The sequence below is a fragment of the Nicotiana tomentosiformis genome, chromosome 11 (genome assembly GCF_000390325.3).
Source record: "Nicotiana tomentosiformis chromosome 11, ASM39032v3, whole genome shotgun sequence".
Classification (NCBI taxonomy): Eukaryota; Viridiplantae; Streptophyta; class Magnoliopsida; order Solanales; family Solanaceae; genus Nicotiana; species Nicotiana tomentosiformis.
Genome location: NC_090822.1, coordinates 14,827,566 through 14,839,212, shown reverse-complemented (window position 1 = coordinate 14,839,212; position 11,647 = coordinate 14,827,566).

The window sequence follows — 11,647 nt, the reverse complement described above, 5'->3', positions numbered from 1 at the left end:
GAGTCTGTACACCCCCAGTGAGCATAGGTACCCATTGAGTGTGAGTGTTGAGGGTTGGGAGCCCAGTGAGTGATTGTTGACCTGAGAGGTTGTACTTTTTTTTCATTGGTTGATGCACTTAGTTGCTATCTGTTGTTTTTGTGAAATTTATGAAGGATTCTATATCCGTATTACATGAGCTTGAATTGTATAAAATTGATTTGACTTAAACTACCGGATTTGAAAGCATATATATTCTTTGCTGTAATTACTGAAAATGAATTATAATTGTATAGCTCGTCACTATCTTCAGTTCCTTATTTATAATTGTTACTTCCTAAGTTGGTTGTACTCATACTACACCCTGCACTTCGTGTGCAGATCCAGGTGCTTCTGGATATAGCAGGTGTCGATTTTCTCGCACAAGTAAGTTTCCGGAGATTCAGAGGTAGCTGCCATGTTTCGCAGACCTTGTCTCTCCTTCCCCATCTCCTTGTTTACTGTATTTGGTCTTAGACTATTATAGACCATTTTCTTTTGATTTGTATCCATATTAGCTGCTCATGTACACAGTGACACTAGATTTTGGGGGAGTGTTCGTATTAGTATTTGTGGGATTATGTATTATATTTAAATATTATATTTTCAGACTTAAAAGAAATTGTGGTTTTATTGAGATTATCGGCTTGCCTAGTATCGAGATAAGTGCCATCACGACAGGTTAGGATTTGGGTCGTGACATGCAAATTCTTGAATGAGAAGAGACTCTTCTATACAAAAATAAAGTATGTTAGTAAAAAGCACGGGTTCAAAGAAGAGCACTAATACTAAAATGGTGCAAGTACCATCATGGTAAAGATGACTTTTGACTGTTGAAAGTTTACGGGCTACGGTAGCATGTCTATGGTGCTCATGAAAATAAATGAAATCCTAAGTTTTTGGTAGAAAAATATCACAACATACTCAATGATATCCAGGAATCGGTAAAAGTTAAGAAATAAAACTAGAACACGGATGTCCGCGAGTAGGTGGAAAACTAGTGTCATGAACTCAAACTAAGTTGAATTATCTTTAGAGAAAACTTGTTGGTAACAATAGTTATCAAGTTATGGATCTAATATGAGCTCTAAAGGTATGAGCGAAAGCGGGGGTATGAAATTATCATATGATGGATAAATCTAAGACAAATAGCTTATTAATCTTTAGAAGGAATAAAAGAACATTCCAAAATAGTTTTGATGATTAGTGAATATTAAAAGTTTTAAGTGGGAAGACTTTTCCCTGAAACAAGATATATTAAGGACAACAGACTAATTTAAAAGTATTGGTTATAAGAAAATTTCGACACTATGAGTCAGAATGGATAAGTTTACAGGTACCAAGTGGGAAATGTAGTTTTGCTCTCATCAAGCATAAGCCATAGCTTCGAGGAAGTTGAGAATTTAGGTAGCATGGAAATGTGTCATTCTACACTAACCCAAAAAAAAACGGAGAAGAAGGTGAAATTTGTAAACGTTCCGTAACGACTCGAACGGTCGTTTTGAGCATTTACGCTCCTTTCAACTATTTGAAGTCTTGAATAACTTCCTACGAGGTATTATGACTAGTGTGAATTGTCGGTTTTGGTTTTAAGGTATTTCAGGGTTAGTTTGGAAGAATAAATTTCATGTTGGAAGCTTAAGTTGAAATAGTTGACCGGATGGTGACTTATGTGTAAACGACCATGGAATATAGTTTTGATGATTCCAATAGCTCCGTATGGTGATTTTGGACTTAGGAGCGTGTCCGGAAAATTATTTGGAGGTCTGTAGTAGAATTAGGCTTGATGCCGAAAGTTGAATTTTTGGAAAGTTTGACCAGGGGGTTGACTTTTTGATATCGAGGTCGGAATCCAATTCTGGAAATTGGAATAGCTTCATTATGTCATTTATGACTTGTGCGCAAAATATGAAGTCATTCCGGATTGATTTGATGTATTTCGGCACAATATATAGAATTTGAAAGTTCAAAGTTCATTAGGCTTGAATTGATGTGTGATTCGTGGTTTTAGCGTTGTTTGATGTGATTCGAGGCGTTTGGAGGCCAATTCACAAGGCAAAGGAATAACAGTAAATAATTATACGGTTTGAGGTAAGTAACACTTCTAAACTTGGTTCTGAGGGTATGAATCCCCAAATTTGGTATGATATAAATTCTTGAAGGTGACACACACAATAGGTGACAAACATGTAGACGTGCACCACCAAAAGTGTGTCTTGAATAAATCTTGTAAAGTAGTAAAATTAAAGAATCATGTTATTATCTGAACATGTGGCACTTGATAGAGGAATTAAGTTGAGTCTAGTAAAAAAGATCATGTTTAGGCTATGTGCCGATATTTTTGGACCCATGGGGTCGTGATGCTGTTGAATTAATTATTCTAAAATTTACATTTCACAACTCAGTAATAATTGTCCATTGTGAGGATATTTATGGGATTGAGCTGCGCAACGCAGCATGCCATTTGGCTTTATATATGTTATTATTAAACGGATCAGGGCTGCTCGCCTGCAGTAGGCCAGAATGGCTTTATACATTATTATTGTTCTGGATCGGGCCTGCTCGCCTGTAGCAGGCCCTATAGGCTTTACTATTTTATGGATTGGGGTTGCCCGCCTGCAGCAGGCCATATAGAATTTGTTATTATACGGATCGAGCCTGCCCGCCTGCAGTAGGCCATATTGGCTTTGTATTACGCTTGGGCTGAAGGAGCCCCTCCGGAGTCTGTACACACCCCCAGTGAGCGTAGATGATCATCGATATTCAGGATAGACTTCCCAGGGCATAGATTTTCCTTACTTACTGCTTATATATATATATATATATATATATATATATATATATATATATATATATATATATATATATATATATATATATATTTGGGATGAATTTTCCTAGGGCATGGACTTGCCTTACTTATTTGTATTGTAATGAGTTATGTGGACATGGATCTTGTTAGTATCATTTATATTTAGGGATAAATTATCCCAGGGGTAGATTGGCCTTATACAGTACTGGGTGACTGATTATCAGTCGATGTGCATATATATATATATATGGAACACCCCTGGGCTGGATTGGCCATAAACAGTACTAAGTGACCGGATAATTTGTGACCAGAATGTACTTGAGGTCTTTCTACTGAGATTTCATATGCCTCATATCATGCAGTATTAATCTATTTCACTTGTACTGAGTTTACTGTTGAACTTGAAAGCATGCCTATATTTATGTACCATTATTTTTACTGGACTGTACCTGCAGAGCTCATCATTTCTTTCAGCCCAGAAGTTAGTCTTGTTACTTATTGAGTTAGTTGTACTCATACTACACTCTGCACCTCGTGTGCAGATCCAGGTGCTTTCGGACACGGAGATTGTTAGATTTCAGAGTACTATCAGTTGGACTATCAAGGTAGCTGCTTGGCTCCACAGACCTTGTCTCTCTTTCCTTCAGTTATTGTACTATTCTATATTTCAGGCAGTGGTTTTTATCAGTCAAATATTGTATTCACATTAGATGCTCATGTACTCAGTGACACCGGGTTTTGGGAGTGATATATTTGAAATTTTGAGATTTCTTTCGCTGAATTTAATTATTTCGTTTTCAAACTTAAAAAACTAAATTGTGGTTTATTGGGATTTTTGGCTTGCCTATTATTGAGATAGGCGCCATCACGACAAGTGAGATTTTGGGTCGTGACAAGTTCGTATCAAAGCTCTAGGTAACATAGGTCTCACGAGTCATAAGCAGGTTTAGTAGAGTCTTGCGGATCGGTACAGAGATGTTTGTACTTATCTCCAAGAGGCTGCCTAAACCTTAGGAAAAATTTCACTTTCTTGTATTCTATCGTGCGGAATTGCTTCAGCTTGAAACATAACTCTTTGAATTCCTTCCACACATTCGTAAACGCCCATGAGCGCTCGGTATCAGCTGTACATCGTCGACTTATGATTTTATGAACGAGGTTCAAGATGTGTATTCTGTGTTTTGGTGATGGGCCAGTGTGAAGGAATTGAGGCTAGATTTAGACCGCAGCTTAGGCTCAGTAGTTTCAGTTGTAACCTGTACATTAGGACTCATATGTCCGATAATGTCCATACGAGTGGAATTTGTGGCTCGATGAACGGTGGAATGGCTTTGTGATGAGTATGATGTAACTAAGAGATGTGTTAAGATGATTTGAATGTGACGAGAAGTGTTTCCTTGAAATGTAAAGGGAGGCCATTAGGTGCTTTATTTTCGTTTTGATGTGACGTACAATCTCGAGTGTGAATGTTTTGAAAGATCTTTCACGTTGTTAAATTTTGGGGCAAATTAAATTCTCGTGTCTGGTTAATGAGTTTGTACTCAGACAAATTAAGTGATTCTATAGTAATTGTGGCTGCGAAAGGGTATAACAAGATGCCAATTTGAGACTAAGCAGGTGGGTTATCTCATGCGGAGTAATTTATATAGGTGTGTTCCTTATGATATGAATATTAGAGTTTCTTTTCTGCCAGCAGGGTGTATGTATTGAGACTCGAATTTGAATCTGGTTGAGAAAGTTGACTTGAGTGTTAAGAGAATGAATGCGACATTAGCGGATGATTGAGGTATTTTATGGTTGGTGTGTCTTGAGCTTGAGAATAATTTTTGTTGAACTGACTGTAGTATTAAGGCAGTAATAAAGTATGGGTATTGTGAGTTATCAAGTATTTTAATCTATGGCTTTGAGCCAAGTGGGGGAGCCTGCTATTGACAGTTCAATTCATGGTTATGTGTCAAATTATTTTTTTTGTTTTGGTCTGAAGTATACTTGGGAATCATTGATGACATGTAGAGGTGGAGTTCGAGAATGACTCGAGTAAGGAAATTTCTGGATACGGGTTATATATGTGCTTTATGAGTATATGAAAATCGTGGGATGAGTGAGTTGTTATTTGTGAATGATGTAGTGCGCACGGAGTATGAATTTGATAGGTGGTATTAAGGTAGAGTTACTTCCTTGAGTGTTGTTATGCTAATGGGGCACATGTCTTTTGGCCCATTTGTGCGGTGTAATGTGGATTTGAACAAAGGGGGTGACTCTCGAGAAAGTTCTAATGGATTCGAGATTAATATGTAACAATAGAGAATTTTTGGCGGATTTGTTTATGGCTAAAATCTAAGATTTAAATTGGATGGTGTCGAGACTTGTTGCATTTTTTGTATATCATTATGGATTTTATATTTTGGTATTAAGAAGGTGAATGAAACGGCCTTAGACTCAAATAAGGTATTTTTAGAGTGGGTGTTTCGGTTGTGGTATTTATAGGGGTAATTATGACGTGGTGAGACTCTACAGATGTTTTGGTGGCAATATTCTTGGGTTTTGGTGACCTACGTGGTTTGGTCGAGTTAGAGGAATTTAGTACTGATAGCTTGGTTATGTGCAAATAAATTTCAAAATGTTCTTAATGGTTTCTACCATGGGTTGAACCAGATATATTCTACCGGTGTAGGGAACGTGTTGTGTATTATGAATTCCTCCTGGAAGGAAGAAAGATGAAGGTTACTGAATGACCGAGTATGTAATTTGATGGTTACCCATAGTTGATAATGAGATTCCCATGCTTGTCACTTGATGGCATGATAGATGCAGTGTGTGGCACGTGATTAAGATTTGCATGTACAAGGTGGTAATTCATTCTTGAAAAGAAGATCATGAATTTTAGATAGAATGGTCAATTTCAGATAATTAGATAAATGTTATAACTGCTCGGTAATCCCTGAGAAGGGTGCGCATTTCAAAAGGCGCATTGTGTTTTGATTTACGGATGTTCATTGGTTGATGTACTCACCTGGTTGATAAACTGCTGATATTCAAATTATTGCTATATGGCACGGAGGAATTATGGGAATATTCCTAGTGCGATGATCGTGCATGAAGGATGTGATAGCCATGCGAGTGTTGGAGTTGTGATCAGTTACGATGTTTCATGTGTACTTATTTGATTGATCCTGTATGTTATGCTTGAATTAAAGGCATGTGACCATGCCAGGCAGATTATGTTATTGGCACGTGAGTTGTCCGTGCGGATCCATATACTGATATTATTGGCACGGAAGTTGTCCGTACGGGTCTAGATATTGATACTATAGCACGTGAGTTTTCCGTGCGAGTGATGTTAATATGAGCTCTAGAAGAGCTGGTTACTGTTATTAAATTTGTGTGTCTTGGTTCTACTATATATAATGAGCTTATAGCATCACAATTGTGACTCTGAGTTATATTGGTGCGGCATGTCTATGGAACAGTTGTGTTTAGTAATATAAGGTCATTGGACCTAGAATGGGTACTATCAGGTTTGATTTCGGTATATTCAGGAGTGTAATATTGAAAGTCGGCTCAAAAAGTGATTATGGTTCTGGTTGAAACGAGAGAGCTCTATGACTTGTTGGTCTGGTAAGTGGTCATGAAATGTCGCGTGTTTCTTTTATTATCAACAGTGTACGAAGATTTTGGGATGAGGTTTGGTTCTATATGGGTTTAATACTAGTATGTGGTTGGTTTTGGAATAGTCATTGTGATCAGGAATGGTGCTACGAGCGTGCGAGTTGTGTAATATGTTAGTTGATTATATATGTGGTTATGGTTATGGCTTGATACAGCTTGTTCAAACTCATACAGTGTGTCAATGTAAGATTTGTGTCTTGAAAGAAATTATAAAGGATGGAAATTAATTTCCAAGGTTTATGGGCCAAAGATAAATCAATGATTTCAGTGGTATTGTGTTGTCAAGCCTATATGGAATAGGGTGACGGGGGTTCACCCCCGTATATGTGTGTGGTAAGATGAAACAATGATTTGATGGCTTGGAAACAACTCTTGGCACGTTCGAGGACGAACGTATATTTAAGTGGGGAAGATTGTAACGACCCAAACGGTCGTTTTGAGTATTTACGCTCCTTTCAACTATTTGAAGTGTTGAATAACTTCCTACGAGGTATTATGACTGGTGTGAATTGTCGGTTTTAGTTTTAAGGTAATTCAGGGTTAGTTTGGAAGAATAAATTTCATGTTGGAAGCTTAAGTTGAAATAGTTGACTGGATAGTGACTTATGTGTAAACGACCCCGGAATATAGTTTTGATGATTCCAATAGCTCTGTATGGTGATTTTGGACTTAGGAGCGTGTTCGGAAAATTATTTGGAGGTCTGTAGTGGAATTAGGCTTGAAATGCCGAAAGTTGAATTTTTGGGAAGTTTGACCGGGGGGTTGACTTTTTGATATCGGGGTCGGAATCCAATTCTGGAAATTGGAATAGCTTTGTTATGTCATTTATGACTTGTGTGCAAAATTTGAAGTTATTCCGGATTGATTTGATATATTTCGGCACAATATATAGAATTTGAAAGTTCAAAGTTCATTAGGCTTGAATTGAGGTGCGATTCGTGGTTTTAGCGTTGTTTGATGTGATTCGAGGCGTTTGGAGGCCAATTCACAAGGCAAAGGAATAGCGGAGTAAATAATTACACGATTAGAGGTAAGTAACACTTCTAAACTTGGTTCTGAGGGTATGAATCCCCAAATTTGGTATGATATAAATTGTTGAAGGTGACGAACATGTAGACGTGCACCACCAAAAGTGTGTCTTGAGTAAATCCTATGAAGAAGTAAAATTAAAGAATCATGTTATTATCTGAACATGTGGCACTTGATAGAGGAATTAAGCCGAGGCTAGTAATAAAGATCATGTTTAGGCTATGTGCTGATATTTTTGGACTCATGGGGTCGTGATGCTGTTGAAGTAATTATTCTAATATATACATTTCACACTCAGTAATAATTTTCCATTGTGAGGATATTTATGGGATTGAGCTGCGCAACACAGCAGGCCATTTGGCTTTATATATGTTATTATTAAACGGATCGGGGCCGCCTGCCTGCAGCAGGCCAGAATGGCTTTATACATTATTATTGTTCTGGATCGGGGCTGCCCGCCTACAGCAGGCCTTATAGGCTTTACTATTTTATGGATCTGGTATGCCCCCCTACAATAGGCCTTATTGGCTTTGTTATTAAACGGATCGGGACTGCCCGCCTATAGTAGGCCATATTGGCTTTGTATTAGGCTTTGGCTAAAGGAGCCCCTCCGGAGTCTGTACACACCCCCAGTGAGCGTAGATGATCATCGATATTCGGGATAGACTTCTCAGGGCATGGACTTGCCTTACTTACTGCTTATATATATATATATATATATATATATATATTTGGGACGGATTTTCCTAGGGCATGGACTTGCCTTATTTGTATTTTAATGAGTTATGTGGACAGGGATCTTGTCAGTATCATTTATATTTAGGGATAAATTATCCCAGGGCTGGACTGGCCTAATATGGTACTAGATGACTGATTATCAGTCGATGTGCATATATATACGGGTTGGAACACCCCTGGGCTGGATTGGCCATAAACAATACTAAGTGATCGGATAATTTGTGACCAGTATGTACTTGAGGTCTTTCTACTGAGATGTCATATGACTCATATTATGCAATATTAATCTATTTCACTTGTACTGAGTTTACTGTTGAACTTGAAACCATGCCTATATTTATGTACCATTATTTTTACTGGACTGTACCTGCGGAGCTCATCATTTCTTTCAGCCCAGAAGCTAGTCTTGTTACTTATTGAGTTAGTTGTACTCATACTATACTCTGCACCTCGTGTGCAGATCCAGGTGCTTTCGAACACATAGATTGTTAGATCTCAGAGTACAATCAGTTGGAAACTATCAAGGTAGCTTCTTGGCTCTGCTAACGTTGTCTCTCTTTCCTTTAGTTATTGTACTGTTCTATACTTTCAGGCAGTGATTTTTATCAGTCAAACATTGTATTCACATTAGATGCTCATGTATTCAGTGACACCAGATTTTGGGAGTGATATATTTAAAATTTTGAGATTTCTTCCGCTGAATTTAATTATTTTATTTTCAAACTTAAAAAAATAAATGGTGGTTTATTAGGATTTTTGGCTTGCCTAGTATTGAGATAGGCGTCATCACGATAGGTGAGATTTTGGGTCGTGACACGTTCCAATCATAAAGAGATTTTAGTTTACTTGAAGATACTTTTCAGGTACAAGTTGACGTATTCAAGATGAAGGACTACACATATGTTAAATAGTGATATGGGTACTATGTCGAGTGGCTATTATTAATATTTAGATGTATGCAGGTATGTAAATACTCAAAGTACAAAAGTATATATTTGATGCACGTATGGTATATGTAAGGTCGTGTGGGGCCTAAAGAATTCATCATGTTCTATATTTCTAATTGTTGAGCTATATTGTTATTGGGGCCCGTGTGGGGGCATGTTCTGGATAGGTTAAATCTTTTGGATAGTCCCAATTACAAAGGGAAACTCTGCCGAAATTTTTAAGAATTTGTAAAGATAGCCAAATTTTGAGGGTCATAAGTAAGTTGAGATTTTGGAAAGAAAGTATAAGACCCATGTAGTCATAAGTGCCTATGCATAATGGTTGGAGGTCAAATGATGGTAACTCTATTCTTAAAAGTGACTTGTAAAACATTCAAGGACGAATGTTCTTAAGTGGGGGAGAATGTAGTATCCCGAAAAATTTCGAAGTACTTAAGCGCTATTAAGAAAGTTGATGTACGCTAATTATATTATTTTGTGTGCAGATGAGGACAATTAATATGATGGATATCAATTGGATATGATAATAAGTGTACGAGACATATTATAAGTGATGTGGGGTCTAAGGATAGCCCTAAGTCCAAGTCAAGTTGGAAATTACATGATAGACTAAAGTTCCAAATAAGAATGCACAAGACAAAATTTTGGACGAGACAATCTACATATATATAAAGAGATATGTGATATAAAACCTATCAAATTCAATATCTTCAAGTCTAGTTTCTAACGCTTCAAACCTTTTGTCATTTGGACATTCCTACAAGAAGCTATGACCAAATTACCAAAGGCTGGCGGAGGAGTTTGCGGATGCGAAGCATCCGAGGCCGCGTCCGAAAGAAAGGTTGGTAGTGAAGTGCTTCCATAGCATCCAGGTCCGCATCCGAGATTCAAAGAGGAGTGAAGTGGGGATGTGAAGCATCCAGGGCCGCATCCGAAACCCATAATTCTGGGCTTATAAATACAAAATCGGGGGAAGAGAGTATTTTGTGTATTGGGGGTTAGGGTTCTTGATGGTGAAGAGATGATTTTGAGCTCAAATCAAGTCCAATCAACTAAGGTAAGTTGTTAATAATGTTTTGGGTTGATTCTTACTCAATATACATGAGTTCTAACATCATTCTTACATCCAAATACTAGATTTCATCATCAAATCCTCAAGAACACAAAAATCACCAAAGCTGTGATTTTTCAAGATTGATCTACTTGAGGTAATTCCAAGGCTTCAAACTCGTTTATTATGAGTAGTTAGAAGTATTTTTTACAAGTTTTAATGGTTGAAAGATTGATTATAAAACTCTAGTTCATGGCATGAATAGTACTTTTGAGAAAATAAGAGAGAAGATGAATGGTAATTTTGACGATAAAATTTTGAATACAATGAACCTATGGAATTATTTATTAGTAAAAGATGGAAGTGATCAACTAAGTAATCACCCGAATTATATATTTTACAAGTGTTGATTATGGAAGATGATGGATAGTAACTTGGCGGCAATGGACAATTGATGTAGTATCATTAATGACTTCGAATGGGTATTAAAACATAAGAATAAAGTTGAATGGTCTAGCATATAAAACTATTTGGCGGTTTGAGTTATTGGAAATTTGTAGCCAACTTATGAGCCATATATAGATGTTGATCAATATCTTATGTCATATTCTGAAGTAATTAGGATATCTAATTGTAGATATCGACTTGTTCGTGATGTTGAGCATTTTAATCAACATTGGAATGATGGAGGAGGATTGAAATCTTGTGAATGTTAATAAAGAGAAAGTGAGGTAAGTTGATTAAAACTTACTCTTCTTGAGGGATTTTCTCTAAAAGTATGTTTCGAGTTAATACGTAAGCTGTTTGCAAATGATCTTTCGTACTTGTGGGGACAAACAAGTACATATGTCTCCATTTATTAAAATATTATGTTGCATATGTAGTGTCATACTGTTTTATAAAATTTTATTTTAAATCTTGTTGGCAAAATGACATTCAAGGTAAATGTTATAAGTTTTTATAAAAACTTACGTATTTACAAGAGCATACATATTTGAGTGCTAAAGATAAGTTTTCGTGGAAAGTATTTCTTTAGGAAATTGACGAACACAATGGTTGTTATGGTATCTTTTAAAGATTGATGTTAAATTGCTAAAGGTTTTAGCATGTAAAAGGTTATTTATTTAAATTTTGTTCAAAGGATTTAGATTTTCTATAAATGCTATGATTTGATAAAAATAGATCATTTGAGGCTACTATGCTATGAATCTGTTTTTGAAGTATCAAATGTTTTGGGAGTTACTTGTGTTCACCGAGATTGGCTTCGGATATATCGTGTTCATTGTCATGAAACTACACGTGCCGGTGTAGGCGTAGATGGCCACTTTGTGGTATAGACTATGACAGAGTGCTTTCCCTCAAGAGAGTACTATTTTGTGCTAT